A 14,656-nucleotide genomic window follows, 5' to 3' on the forward strand; every position below is an offset into this window, starting at 1 on the left:
CTCTCTCTCAAATAAATAAAATCTTTAAAAAATATATTAATCCCTCATCAGATATATAATTTGCAAATATTCTCTCCCATTCTGTGTGTTACCTTTTGATTCTGTTAATACAGTCTATTGGTGCATATAAGTTTTTATTTTTTGAAGTATGATTTGTCTATTTTTTTTCTTCTATTGCCTTTGCCTTTGATGTCACATCTAAGAAATCATTGCCAAACCCAACATTATGAAGTTTTTGTCTCATGTTTTCTTCTGAGAGTTTTATAACTTATCCATGTCCTCCTCTCATCTGTTTTCAGTGCTTTATTTTTCTAGATAAAGTCTGCAAACTAAAAATGTCCTGGATAAAATACACACAGACGAATCACTCATCCCCAAAGCCTTGCCTGCCCAAATATTCACATACATGTGTTAGGGTGTCACTTGCTGCAAGAAATAGAAAAACAATTTCACAAAAGTATAGGAAAATGTGGGTATATTATATAGGCTACATGAATAACTAAATAAATAAATGTCAAAATGTGAAGCCATTCAAATGAACAAACAAGTTTATGCTTTGCTTATTCAACATCCAAAACAAATATCTCCAATTGCTGGCAGGCTCTCTTCAAAGTAATGATTTAAAGACCAAAACTTCCTCATTGTGCCATCTTTAATAGGCTCCATGGCCATTTGCAATCAGCTGTGAGAGGGGACAGAAAGAATGGACAATCCACATTTTCTTCTTAACCCCTGTGGTTTATAAGTGACATACATAACTTCTATTTCCAAGCCTTTGGCAATACCTAGTTACTTGGCCCTTCCTCAATGCCGATAGCCAGGAAATGAAATCTCTGATAGCAGAGCTGCTTGCCAGTCACTGCTCTATCCCTGCACTGTCCAATATGGTGGCCACCTGCCACAGGAAGCTCTTGAGCACTTGGAATGTGGCTCATTCAAGTCGAGCTGTGCTCTAAGTATAAAGTGCATGACAGATTTTTATATGACTTAGTACAAAAAGAAGGATATAAATATCCCATTGAAAATTTTTATATTGATTATGTATTGAAATGGCAATACCAGGGATACATTGAATTAAATAAAATAAAAGATTAAAATCAATTTCACCAATTTCTTTTTATTCTTTTACCATAGTTCCTAGAAAATTTTAAATCACATACATGGTTGACATTCTATTTTTATTGGATAGTGCTGCTATGGAAATTAGCCTCTTCTGTTACACAGATTATCTCATAGCATCAAGATACAGAGCAAATCTGGACTGCCCACAGAACTGGAAGAAGAAATCTAAAGCTCTGTGGAATTAGGATGTGTGCTCCCTTTTTTCCTTTCTTCCTCGTTCTCCCTCACTGTAGCCACAAGGTCATTGGCTTCTGTCTGGATACCTTCTGATTTTACTCTTTTTTCTCTCTGCCTCTCTCTGTCTTTGTCTCTCTTTCTCTCGCTGTCTCTTTCATCTCTGCTCCAATCAGCTGCTGTCAGGAGGGTGAGGCCAAACGGCTTGCATCCCATTTGCTAGAAGCAATAGGAACAGGTTCTCAGGAAGGGGGCACAGGTAGGTCAGACAAACAGATTGACTTGTTTGCTCACATCATTTAAAATGTGTAAATGCTACATGATCTTGGCAGCTGTCAACATTCCCCAATTTTTACACTTAATAGACTATATTTGCTTGAAGGCCTTTTGTAAGAATTCCGTGTTGAATAGATGACAAATTTAATCTGAGTATATGCTATTTAACTCATGTCATCAGCAAAAAAAAAAAAAAAAAAAAAGTAACTAATCTTTCTTTCTGGGGCTTGTCCCAGTGCCGAGAAAGTCAACCTCTCTGACAAGCCTTGAATTTTCAACAGTGTACCTTGGACTCCAGGTATATTCACATAACATCAGATTCACCTCATAGGATTAAGTCTGTCAAATCATAAGCAGAAATTATCTGAGGGTATACAGTTAATAAATGGAGAATATACCCCTAAATATAATCTCCTAGAGGGCTACAACTTTTAAATTTTAGTGCCATTCTCTGGAGTTTAAGAAATGTCTCCAAGGAGCCCCTGTTAGAATATATATACATACAGATGACCTACAGAGGTTATCATATATTTTTATATTCTTGGGAAGCATTTATATGCCAGATATTGCCCTAATGTTATCACTTAGTAATTTATCAGAAATGGATGTTTCAGATTACTGACTTCCACCCTGCAAAACAAAAATAAAAACAAAACAAAACAAAAATGGGTCTTGAGGCAATACAATACAGGGTAGTAACAATGGTTCACAAGAGATTTGGTTAGCTTCAGAGTGTGTCCAGGAAAGACGAACTTCAGTGGGGCTCTTGTAGAGGAACAAGGGACAGTCAAAGGGCAGGCTAGGATTCTGTATATCTGTGAAGGCAGGGAAAGAGGGAAAGAAGGAGATGTTGCAGAAACAGGAGGCAATTGTGTCACAGACACACATTTTGCCTCCATCTTCCTGATGAAACTTGAGCTTAGACAATGATATTCTTCTTGCTAAAGGCTATGGGCTTCAAAGTCAGTAGGACTCTCCTAAGTCCCTGGGGTTCTTTTGGATTCACCTCAATAAGCAGATGACCTACCAGCAATGAGCTGATGCTTCCTGGGGCATTTTTAGGATATTGGACAGGGCTGACTGTAAGGTGACTTGTTGAGGATGCATGCTTTGCTTTTCTGCCTCCTACAAAACCATCTCAGAATCCAATGGGTGCAGAGGTCTACCAGGAGAGATGACCTCCCCTCCAGTACATTTTGTCCGGCCTACCATTTCCCACTAAAATAGAAGATCTACCTCCAAAGAAGTCTAGCCTTTTCCCGAGGGGCATTCTCTTTCCCTGTTCCTGGGTAGAGATGGGGTGAGCAAGCTTCTGCTAGCTATACTTCTCTCTCGGCTTGGAATCCAGACAAATGCCAGAGGGGCGTTTGCCAGGGATGGGGAATGAAGTAATATAATCAGTTTAGGTATCTTCCACAATTCATCAATGGCTTTGAGGTCTATGCATAAATCTTTACTGAATCATTGGCTTTGTAATTTCTGTAACAGAGAGTACTTCTTGGCTCATGTTCCTTCTAGTACATGTTTTAGAAATCAAACGTTTATCTTGCACATATTCACAACATTTGATTAAAACCAGATTATTGGCATTATGAAGACAGCGATCACTTTTTAGTGTCTTGTATTTGCTAGGATCCTTAGAGCTAAAAACTGAATGAATGAATAAATGAACAAATGAATTTACCTATCTTCTTGGTGTTGTGTTGTTTATGTTGATTGCACATCTTTGTTACAGTCGTTCTTTCAAGGAAGAATAAAGTCTGTTTTACTTCATTCTGTCTAGGAGAAAGCTGTATCAGGGAACCACTTACTAAAAATTATTTGTTAATAAGCAACCGGGTAAAAACACTTAGAAATTTTAGTTGTAGGTGACAAATAACCATTTCCTCTAAAGCACCAACTCCTTTTGTTCTCCTGCTTTATGAAAATAAGTAAAAGGGAGATCACATAGAGATAATAAGTAGTGTTTGCACATAATTATGCCATGTTAAAAAAAAAAAAGAACCCTTTCTCATAACCTATTCATTTTATTTTTAGAGGAACTTCTGAGAAAGAGAGCTAGCATTATCAGTTGTCTTATTACTAAAAGAGTAACATGGGTCAGAGAGTTGTAGTGTAGTCAAGGGAGCATATCTCTGATGAAACCAGTGGGGTAGGGCTCACTAATTATGATGCGCTACTTCCTTTAACTGTGAAATCTGAATAGAGAATTCTGCATATTGACTCTCAAGTTACAGACTTCAGATTGCAGCCAAAACCACATTTGTCTGACTCCTACACATCCCTCAGATCTCAGTTCAAATGTCTCTTCCTCAAAAAAGCCCTCCCTTTATTCAACAGGCTGGGTCAGTCTCCTTAGGACATGTCCTCATAGCGTTAGGCAGCTTTCCTACGCAGTACTTACCACAGTTGCCTCTCATGAGCTTTGCTTGTGGCATTCGTTGATTATTGTCCTGTCTTCTTGGCTAGAGAGCTTGCTGTTTACCGAGGTATTCCTGGAGCTTAGCACACAGTAAGCACTTAATAAATACCATAGCATTAGTGAATAAAGGAACAAATAAGTGTTGAATTTTCAAAATGGAGTCCTAGGAGGTATTCAAAGAAAAGTCCAAACTCTCTGAAAACAAATTTCTATTTTTACTTTTTCTTTGAATTAATGAAATCCAGCATTTAACCTGTGACTTTATAAAGGAAGCATAAAATTAAGTTTTTGGAAAATAAGCTTGAATTATATTACTGATTTATGGATGTTAAGAAGTGTTTTAACCATCTTTATTTTTATTTATTTTTTAAAGGAGCTATTTATTTTAGAGAGAAAGAGGGAGCATGAGCTGGGGGAGGGGCAAATATAGATGGAGAGAGAGAATCCTCAAGTGGATTCCTCGCTGAGCGGGGAGCCCAACAGAGGACACAGTCCCAGGCCTCTGAGATCATGACCTGAGCCGAATTCAAGAGTCAGCCACTTATTGACTGAGCCACCCAGGTGTCCCTTAAATGTTTTTAAATAGTTTAAGTAATCTTTTTGTGTACCTGTACAATTATAGAAATAATGTTGCTTAGATTTAACTGAATTCTACTTCTTTGCTACCTTTATTTAAATTTTAAAAATTCTTTGTACTTTCTTTATAAAGGCACAGGTTAGGTGCTGAATTTCATTAATGTCTCCTCCGTAATACCCTGAGTATCCTATGCTTAAGAAAAAAAATATTTCATTCATATTATCTATAGCAATTTATTTTATTAAACTGATACTGAGCAAGGAAGAACGTGGCTGGGAAATTTCAAGAAATAAAAACTCTGTCCTAGAATATATGGATTAAATTTACTGGAAACTTTATCCTACCTCCTACATGAAAAAGTTTTATAAGGCCAGTAAGACATCTACAATTAAAAAAAAAAAAAAAGTTGACCGATGAAAGAAAGAAAGCCTACAGGTTTTTCTTACTCTGCTTGGTCCATAATAAAAACTAAACATAGAAGTGAAGTGTAAGTCATTTAGGTGTGGAGAAAAACAGAAGCTAAAAACAAAACGTGTCTTATTAAAACTCAACATTTTAATGTGGAAGATTATGGTTCATTTTCTTTCAGCTTAAATGCTGATAAAATATTTATAGAAAGATGATCATTTTCTTAATTTGTTCATATGCATATATGTGTTGCTAAGATATCCTTAGACAAAAGAATACCTACATGACCAAGTGCAAAAATTAAAATAAAAAGGATTCTTTTTTTCAAAGGGAAATTCTTGAGACAATTTTCTTAATATAAAGACTCCGGTAATAGGTAAAAAGTGGCTGAGATCTTTAAATAAGAGATTCAGAGCAAGCCCAGCAGATTGTTTGGGGAGAATAAAAAAGGATGGAGACCAGGAATGTAACTAGAATAAGAAATAAGCAAATCTATGGATTTATAGATAGAAGAATTGGCTTCCCTAAATAGGAGTCTCTTCCCTGGTAAGCTGTCATTTCCTACTCGTGTTATTTAGCTTAACAGTAGAATTTTACCTTAATCAAAAGTTAAGTAGGCTTACTAAAATTCTTGAGTGCTTTGTTTTGGTGAATTCCACGGTTACTATGATGCTGATTCACAGCAGTATGACATAAATGATACATAATGCTAGAAAATTGAGTTTAAAACACACACTTCTCTTTTATATTCTCATTCCCATAATAGAATAGAAAATCCAGTCTGATGCTGCTGTGTTACTGACACTTCAAATAAGATTTAATTAGTTTCTCTGACAAAGCAGTAAATCTTTAAATTAAAGAGTTCAGGAATGCTTAGCCCCATAAATTCTCTAAGGAAATTTAAATAGGAATAATAAGTTTTAAACACATCTTTCTTGGTGCTTTCCATGAGGCAGCCGATGTTGGTCCTTGACAAATGGTGAGCATAAATATACCTTGAATCTGTAAGAATCCAATTTCAGGCACTCAGTAAAATAAAGCTCCAGTGTTAAGGCATTAGAAGTCAACTTACAAAAAATGATATAGATAAAATACCGATGAATAAATGTCATAGTCTTCTCTAACAATAGCCAATATTTACTAAGTGCTTACAAAAGGCCTGTTTTAAGTGCTTTACATAGATTATTTCTTTAATCCTTCTATAAACACTATGTAGTTGGTGCTATTATAATTTCCATTTTGGAGATGAGGAAACAGCAGCATAACCAGGTTGAGTGACTCCCCAAAAATACAGCGCTAGAGGATGTCTATAGCAAAGGCTGTGGATATGGCAACTATATCCCCTTGGGCCTTATCAATGTAATGTACACCGAGGCCTCACTTCTAACTGCCAGGGCCTGCTGCAGCCCACTCTGTGCTATACGCAAGACAGGCCAGAAAATCCAGAGGTAGAATTTGCACTGGCCTCCACCCAGGAGCTCTCAATCAATGATGGGTTGGTATTTGGTATATGATATCCCAGGCAGGTCCCTCACTCCTCAGGCAGGATAACTCAGAAACAAAAGTACTCTATTGGCTACAGGAGTTCCCAAGAAAAAGTAACTTTTTTGCTATACACAGCCATAACTTGCTTGAAAAATTCATTACCTACTGGCTGTTTCTCCTTCCCTTTCTTATTTCCTCAATCCTTACTAATGATTACTGGGATTACCTCCCAAATATACTATTTTTACTCATATCCTTATCAGATTGTCTGTTTCTGGGGAATTCAAAATAAAAGAGAGGATTTGAAACCAGACACTCTGCCACAGTGTGTGTTTAATTGCTATAATACACTACTCATTCTCCCCCCAAATGGCATATGTTTTGTAAAAAATGGTCTCAAGACATGATAGGAGGAAAAATCTTTGTTTCCATTTTGCATCTCAACTTCTTGTCAAGAACTGTGAAGGGTCTGAGATTTTACTTTCCTTGCCAGCAAACAAACTGGCATGCTGTTGTTTGATGAAGGCTGAGAGAAAACACGAGACTCCTGGGTCAGAGACAAGAGACTGTGCTACACATAGCAAGAGCCAGAGAATTCACATTTGCACCTCAGGTTCCTGAGGTTCACTTCCCACAGGCAACATGGACAAGACCATATAGATAATTGTATGGGCAACGGAGTGTGTTATGGGAGAAAACCACTGGGGTTAGAAACCCAGATTTTTTTGGTAGACAATAGGCAGGCCTGCTCTTTGCTCCAGAGACACTGTCTGTCTTTCAAGGCTGTTAACTGTACAAAAATCTTTTGAAAAGATAGTCCATAGGAAAGGTAATCAATACTTCACTTGAAAGGTATGCCAGTATGCAAGAGACCCATGGAGAATTGTCTTCTATGTTTTGAAAATAAAAGTTCATGGTTTCATCATACAATGGAAACATAATTATGCCTTACAGAAAATGGCAAAACCAAACAAATGACAAAAGTTTAAAAATTGTTTACTATCTTGTTCTTAGTTTTTATGTCTTTGTTGTTTTGCTGTCAAGTCCTAAATACATTTTCCTTTGATGCCCACAATAATCCTGTCAGATAAGTATTTTATAGCTGGTGAGGAAATGGCTCAGAAGATCAGGAGCTTCACTGACACTCATCTAGTTACACACGCAAAAAGAGATAAACCGGGCAGCCCGGGTGGCTCAGTGGTTTAGCACCACCTTCGGCACAGGGTGTGATCCTAGAGACCCGGGATCGAGTCCCACATCAGGCTCCCTGCATGGAGCCTGTTTCTCTCTCTCTCTGTCTCATGAATAAATAGACAAAATCTTAAAAAAAAAAAAAAAAAAAAGATAAACCGAAGACTTCTAACTCCAAAGTTGCCAAATATTAGACTAGTAGCACTAAGGTAGATGGACAGCTGCCTGGAACTTAAAACCTAAAAGATTTTGTGGATCCCTTCATTTTTTTTCATGCCACACATGTCCTTGCCAGAATTTTGGGAAATCGTGTTAGAGATGAGTTCGGGTAAAGAGAGAGATGCAAGCAGAGGAGAGGATGTACACATGTCTTTTTTCTTGTTTAATGGTCAGGTTCCCTCTTCTATATTCATTTTTTTTCAAGTGGTTTGCATCGTGTAAATCAGTCACTGCTTAAACTAAAAGAAAAATAAAAAGGTTTCAGAAAAGTCGTGGGTTTGGAATTGAGCTATGAAAAACAAAATTCCAGAATTATCAGAAGGGGTAGCACTTTCACTCAAATGGATGCAATCCATATGATTTCAGAATTTCATGCCTTTTTTCCACCAGGGGGACATGCATAATTTAAGTACATTCAAAAGCCCAAGATGCATTGTTGGACATACTGTTTACAGCATCAGGGTGCCATTGATTATGACACATATGATACTCACAAAAAGCATATAGATGAAATTCTACTACCAATTATATTAAAGTGCATTATGGAAATTTGTTACTTAAAGGAATCCTATAGTAAATCCATTTTGTAAGAAAAACAAAAAACAAAACCCAACAGCCCTTAGAGACACATTATGATTAGTGACAAAAGCCTTGGCCAAAGAGTAGAAATTCTGGGATTTTAGCACTATTGATTCTTTGTGTCTTGCACATGGGGTGGGAAACTAAACTGGATAATCTCTAAATGTCCCCAAATCAGATTTCCCTTTCCTGGAGCTCAGTGATTCAGATAGATGTGGTTTGACTCTAAGTTGTGGCTGTTTACCGGATACACAGTCTCCAAAGTTAGGGAAACTTCTTACACTTTTTCTTAACCTGTAAAATAAAGATAACAATACTTACTCTAAACAAATACTTATGAGTATTAAATTAAATTAGATAACACTTACTAAACACTTTGTCCACTGCCAGGCACATACTAGGCACTTAATAATTTGCAATCAATATCATCGTTAATTCTATATTTTCACATATCAAATTCATTTCCTGTGAGACCATTATTTTCAAAAAAGTCTGACTATAAGTAATTTAATCCAACGTATTCATGTTTTTCCAAAATTTTATTGAAATTTTTCAAAGCTGCGATAAAGTTGGAAAAAACTATGCAGTGAATATCTGTATACCTACCACCTAGATCCTAGAATTAACATTTCACTAAGAGTGTTCGCACATATCTGTCTACCTGTTCCTGTAGCCATCCAACAAGATTGTTTTTTTTTTTTTAAGATTTTATTTATTTATTCATGAGAGACACAGAGAGAGAGAGAGAGAGAGAGAGAGAGAGGCAGAGACACCGGCAGAGGGAGAAGCAGGCTCCATGCAGGGAGCCCGACGTGGGACTCGATCCTGGGTCTCCAGGATCACTCCATGGGCTGAAGGCGGCGCTAAACCACTGAGCCACCCGGGCTGCCCTCAACAAACTTTTTTTAATGCATTTCAAATGCAGTGGGAAATATCAGTGCACCTCTTTCCTAAATATATCAGCCTGCATATGTTAAACAGAGTCCAGGATTTGTTTGTGGCTTTTTTTTTTTTTTCTGTTTGAGGTAAAACTCAACATATAATGAAAATATGCATTTATTTTTTATATTTTAGGGTGATTTAAATATTCCAAATTCAGATGAGTAGATAAAGATATTATACACACACACACACACACACACAATGGAATATTACTCAGCCATCAGAAGAGACAAATACCCACCATTTGCTTTTATGTGGATGGAACTGAAGGTTATTATGCTGAGTGAAATAAGTCAATCGGAGAAAGACAATTATCATATGGTTTCACTCATACGTGGAATATAAGAAATAGTGAAAGGGATGATAAGGGAAAGGAGAGGAACTGAGTGGGAAAAATTAGAAAGGGTGACAAACCACGAGAGACTCCCTAACTCTGGAAAACAAAGGGTTGCGGAAGGGGAGGTGGGTAGGGAAATGGAGTAACTGGGTGACAGGCAATGAGGAGGCACTTGATGGGATGAGTATTGTGTGATATACTATATGTTGGCAAGTTGAATTTAAATTTTTAAAAATGTAAAATAATAATTATTCCAAATTGACTCTTGTGATGACTTCAATATTCAAAATCAAATCACCAATTATATTTGCTATAACCTGTAACATGCATTGGAATGCCTTACAGAGAGCAATCTAACTTTCTAGGCACCCTGAACCATAACAAGTTTCCCTTTGATGTGGGTGGGCATCACCCAATTGTTGAGGGCCAGAATAAGCAAAAAGAGGAAGAATGAATTTATTCTCTTTTTCTGCTGGGACATTCATTTGCTCCTGTTCTTGGACATCAGCACTCCTGGTTCTTGGGCCTTTGGACTCAAAATGAATTATACCACTGGCTTTTCTGGTTCTCTAGCTTACAGATGGCACATCAAGGGACTTCTCGGCCTCCATTAATAATGAGCCAATTGCTTATAATAAATCTATCTACCTACCAACTAACCTACCTACTTCTCTCCTATTGGTCCTGTTTCTCTGGAGAACCCTGATTAATATCACCTCATTCCCAAGTTCTATTTATTTATTTATTCATTCATTCATTCATTCATTCATTCATTCATTTTTATTAATGAGAGACACAGAGAGGCAGAGGGAGAAGCAGGCTCTCCTGTGGGGAGCCTGATGTGGGACTCATCCCAGGACCCCAGGATCATGACCCGAGCCAAAGGCAGACACTCAGCCACTGGGCCATGCAGATGGCCCAGGTTCTTGTCATTTAGAGTTTAATTGTATATTGTACTAAACTCATTAGCACACATTGAGAGCTTTTTCAAAGCAGAGGGTGGTCCAGCAGGTGGTCAGGAGCATGGGTAATGCAGCCACACATACTTCCCACCAGGGTTCTGTTGCCTACTAGTTACATACATGACCCTGAGCAAACCACATTACACCACCCCTACCCCACACCCCGCCCCATGCACCAAAGTGTTGGGCCTAGACATGTGTTGGTCTCTCCAAGTGCAGAGAACTCAGAGTAATACCAAAAAAGTACTACTTTTTAATTCTTCAACTTTTAGGAGCTTTGTCCTGCTCCCCCATGTGGAATAGAGTGTGTGAAATAGGCGATTCAACAGAAAAATAACAGAGTTGTGAAATGTGCAGACCCTAGAACTAGACAAACTTGGAACTAAGGGCTTGAATCCCTCTCTCATGATTTACATATGTGGCACCCTTAGGCAAATTACTTAATTTTTCTCAGATATGACAAGTTACTTTGTCTCACTCAGATAGGACTCTGATCTGTAAGATGAAAAACACAGTGAAATGAGAGCAGACATTTACTAAGTGCTTGTTATTTGCAAGGTGCTAAGGGCAAGTGATAATTTTTTTTTAAGATTGTATTTATTTATTAGAGAGAGCACAAGCAGGGAGAGCCAGAGGGAGAAGCAGGCTCCCCGCTGAGCAGAGAGTCTGTGGGATGCTCTTCTGGGACCCTGGGATCATGACCTAAGCCAAAGGCAGATACTAACCAACTGAGCCACCCAGGCGGCCAACAACTAAGGCTTCTTACTTCATTTAATTCTGCCAACAGTCTAATGAGGTAGGTACTGTTATTATACCCTCTTCATATAGGAGTACCCAGATCATTCAGCTAATTAGTATGGAGCCTGGGGTCAAATCCAGAGCTTTTTGTCTCTGCATGGGACAGGATTGCCAGGAAAACAAAGTGAGAAAAATTGAGTAGTGAAACAGGCATACATGTAGTAAATGTTTAGCATTAGCCCTCCTTTCCTTTGCAAAAGTGTAACCAAATAAGAACTCCCAGAAAATGTACTTTAGAATTTTTTTTTACTTTTAGGAACTTAGTGAATGTAAAAAAAGGGGTGGAGGGTAATAAATTAAGAATAGATCTGACCTAAAGTATGAACTCCTGTTCCCAAAGAGAAGTCTCCTTGTTAAACCAGCTTTTTACATCTTTGGGAGACACATACACCTTTACTATCAATCAGTGAAGATGGGATCATGAGTTTGAAATATTCCAGAATGATCAACAAACATTTCCGCATCAAGTAGTAACATTTGAGCTAAAAATCCCAATACAAAGTTCTCACATATCCACTCATTTCCTTGAGGAGGGGCTAAAATGAACCCAAGGTCATAGTTCATTCTTAAGAGATGTCTTTATTAACTTCCATTGGAATGTGGAGAGGAGCCAATCTCTTGTTCACAAACAGGCAGTGAAAAAAAGAATCTCAGGATCCCTCTCACAAAGTAGACTAGCAGAAGAGGAGCTCCCAGGAGGACACAGACTCCTCTCCTGAGAGTTTTAATTTGATGCCCATCAGTTGGCTCAAATAGGGCCTGTATGTGATTCCATTGATCACATTATCTTCCCATGTGCTTTACATAGAAACCCATGTATTGCTGGGAATACAGGCAAAATGGTAAAGAAGTTGCTTTCCCCTTTTTAAAGATCCTGCCTATCTAGGGAATTTGCTTGTCTCCAGGTACACTTAGTTTCTATGATGTAATAATTAATGCTAAGGTGTTGGAGGCTTACTGTAGTCTTCTTCCCACAGCATTTACATCTGAAAAGACATAATGCTTTATTTGGTAGTGCAACTGTTGACTTTGGGCCTAAAAGTGGAGTGTTACTCGGTTCAGAGAGACAGCACAGTGCTTCTCACAACCTATCTCGTATCTTACTACCTTGCTCACTTAAGCAGATGGCTAGTTTAGTCTCTGTTTTCGTGCATTTGGCTTGTTTCATTTTGCTTTTAGAGGGGAGAATTTGGAGGGTCGAGGGGTCTCTTCATCACCTGTCAAATTGCCTTATATGAGCAACCACCTTGTCCTCATCTGCTATAGATACCCTTGTCTCGAGATCTCATGAAAGCAGGGAGCAAAGAATAAGTTATCTCCAGCACCTCTGAAAGAGAAGCTAACACTACCAGAAAGGAGGGTGTAGGTGTCTATGTAAATGTGCATGTCTCTGCTATCTTTTTGAAACAAACTGTACCTTTCTGTGGGTCCTTCATTCTTCTCTTTGATCTCCTTATTACATTTAAGAAATATTCTTTCAGTGTGTTTTGGGGACTGAGATCATGCTCCCTTCATTAACAAAACACCCTATTATTCACACAGACACACACACACACTTCCCACCATACTTCTCAAACGCATTAATTCCCATATAAAGTCTCTTCAGAGATAAATGAAAGTGCTCTGTACTAACAGGTGGTAGTAGTAGACTCTCAAGATCTATTCTACCCCAGTGATTAGTATAAACTCCGCCCATTTGCCCTTGCCACTGTGTGGGTTAAAAAAGACATATAACTTAGTCTTGGCCAGCGAGCCATGAGAGAGTCTCCTGAGTTGCTTCTGGGAATAGTTTCCTAGCTGGTAACACAAAGCCCTAAAGAAGAGATAGTCTCTCTTCTCTTCTAGTCTGGACTTTGCTGTGTCTGGTGAAGCAATACTCATAATGGGCTCCCACTGCTTTCGCCGTCCTAGGGCAGGACCATGAGAATTGCCACAGAGCTGGGCCAGAGCCCTGGTGGACCATGCCTGGAACCCATACTAATTCTGGACTGCTTTCACATGAGATAATAGATTCGATTCGATTACTGCATATGCCAATGAGTTAGGTTTTCTGTTACTGGAAGCAAAAAATAATTTAGCTAATTCAGATGCACTATTTTTATGAATAATTTTAGTTGTTAATAGTCATCTAATTTCATAGATTTCCTCAGATGCTCATCTACTTGATTGCTTTGATATAACCATCTGATAACTGCTAATCTTCTTTGGGTTCAAACTACATGCCAGGTATTGATATAGAGGAGGGTCTGCTGGCTTGTTTTATTTTTTTTTAATTTTTTAAATTTTTATTTATTTATGATAGAGAGAGAGAGAGGCAGAGACATAGGCAGAGGGAGAAGCAGGCTCCATGCACCGGGAGCCTGATGTGGGATTCGATCCCGGGTCTCCAGGATCACGCCCTGGGCCAAAGGCAGGCGCTAAACCGCTGTGCCACCCAGGGTTCCCTGCTGGCTTGTTTTAAAAAGTGATGTTGTTATAATCAGTTAATGTGTAATCCTTCCCTATTCCTTCCCACAGTCACTTGCTGTCGTATATCACTGGTTAGTGTCATTTTAGGTGCTATTTGTGTTAATTCACCAAAAGCTGAGGGTGAATGAGTTGATCCAATAAGAGACTTGTGGACCATTTCTTTGGCTTCTAAAAGTCTGGATACAATTCTGGAAAGAACTGCCTTCTTATCAGTAGACAAAAATTTTTCAGCTAATATAGCATCATACATTGATCAAAATCTTAATGATGAATTTAATTTGCCATGTGTTTATTTTTCAGTTACCGTCATGATGTAAGGCTCAACTTAGCTGTCCTCTTGTATATGACAAAAGCAACATGGCAGTGGGAAAGGGAATGCAGAGGCAAAATGAAAAATTGAACCATATGTTATTTATATATTCAAAGTTTAGCATTTGTGTATTTTAGTAAGAAAGAAGGCAGTGTAAGAAAGATCATGAGAAATGATAGGATCCATTGCTTTGTGTGTTTATTTTTCAAAGTCCCTTATTAAACCTTAAAATAAGCATAATAGATTGAAAGTTTTCATCCTAGAGTTGTGGTGAAATCAAATATCAAAGTATAGAGAGGGTGTCTTAGTAATTTAAAGCTTGTTGGAGATGTTGACCTAATTTGAAAGCCAAAGCAGAATTCCCATCATTGCTGCTTCATTTCAT

At 38.1% G+C, this 14,656-nt stretch overlaps 1 long non-coding RNA gene across 1 annotated transcript in view; it reads right to left on the reverse strand.

Annotated features, from left to right (window-relative positions):
- The window catches only part of LOC112925536 (uncharacterized), a 69,663-nt gene that overhangs the window by 47,726 nt on the left and 7,281 nt on the right, over positions 1 to 14,656 (reverse strand). Inside the window, exons 2-4 of the long non-coding RNA XR_011994138.1 lie at positions 8,698 to 8,747; positions 3,977 to 4,073; positions 3,257 to 3,362 (exon numbers count right to left, since the gene is read on the reverse strand). This is a non-coding gene — a long non-coding RNA (uncharacterized lncRNA). The remainder of the gene's footprint in view (positions 1 to 3,256; positions 3,363 to 3,976; positions 4,074 to 8,697; positions 8,748 to 14,656) is intronic.

This window comes from Vulpes vulpes, chromosome 9 (assembly GCF_048418805.1).
Source record: "Vulpes vulpes isolate BD-2025 chromosome 9, VulVul3, whole genome shotgun sequence".
Classification (NCBI taxonomy): domain Eukaryota; kingdom Metazoa; phylum Chordata; class Mammalia; order Carnivora; family Canidae; genus Vulpes; species Vulpes vulpes.